We start from the raw sequence: 759 nt of genomic DNA, 5'->3' as shown, positions 1-759 counted from the left end.
CTTCCTTCCTTCCTTCCTTCCTTCCTTCCTTCCTTCCTTCCTTCCTTCCTTCCTTCCTTCCTTCCTTCCTTGGGTTGCTTCCTTTATTTGATTTGTAAACAAAGATGAAACAAAAAAGCAGCCCCTCACTCTGTCACCCAGGCTGCTGAAGTGCAGTGTCGTGATCCTGGCTCACTGCAACCTCCACCTCCTGGGCTCAAGCAATCCTCCTGCCTCAGCCTCTCAAGTACCTGGGACTACAAGCACACGCCACCATCCCCAGCTAATTTTTGTATATTTTGTAGAGACGGGGGGGTTTCGCCATGTTGCCCAGGCTATCCTGAACTCCTGGGCTCAAGCAGTCCGCCCGACAAAAGTGCTGAGATTACAGGTGTGAGCCACCAAGCCAGGCCTCTTAGTGAGGTTTCAAAAATTAAATATACGCATGCAATTAGTATCTAGGACAAACAACAAAATATATGAGCAACACATAAACCTCTCTCAGGTCCCCTTCCAGTTACAGCTTTGCTAATGTCAAACCAGCTTTCCTCTCCCATAGTAAATGTAACTTAGCTATGGTGTATTAATTTTTTTGTATACGGTGCATTAGAGCAGTGGTCCTAAAACACTAGCTTGATTATCAAGCCCCAGAGGGCTTGATAAAACAAAGATCTCTGAGCTCCATATCTGTATTCTCAGATAACAAGATCTGGGGTAGGACCCAGAGTTTGGTTGGCTTTGCTTTTTCTCTTTTCTTTTCTTTGTCTTTTTTTTCTCTTT

The sequence above is a fragment of the Colobus angolensis genome, unplaced genomic scaffold, assembly GCF_000951035.1.
Source record: "Colobus angolensis palliatus isolate OR3802 unplaced genomic scaffold, Cang.pa_1.0 Scaffold479, whole genome shotgun sequence".
In the NCBI taxonomy this organism is placed as follows: Eukaryota; Metazoa; Chordata; class Mammalia; order Primates; family Cercopithecidae; genus Colobus; species Colobus angolensis.
Note: the sequence above shows the minus strand (reverse complement) of the source record.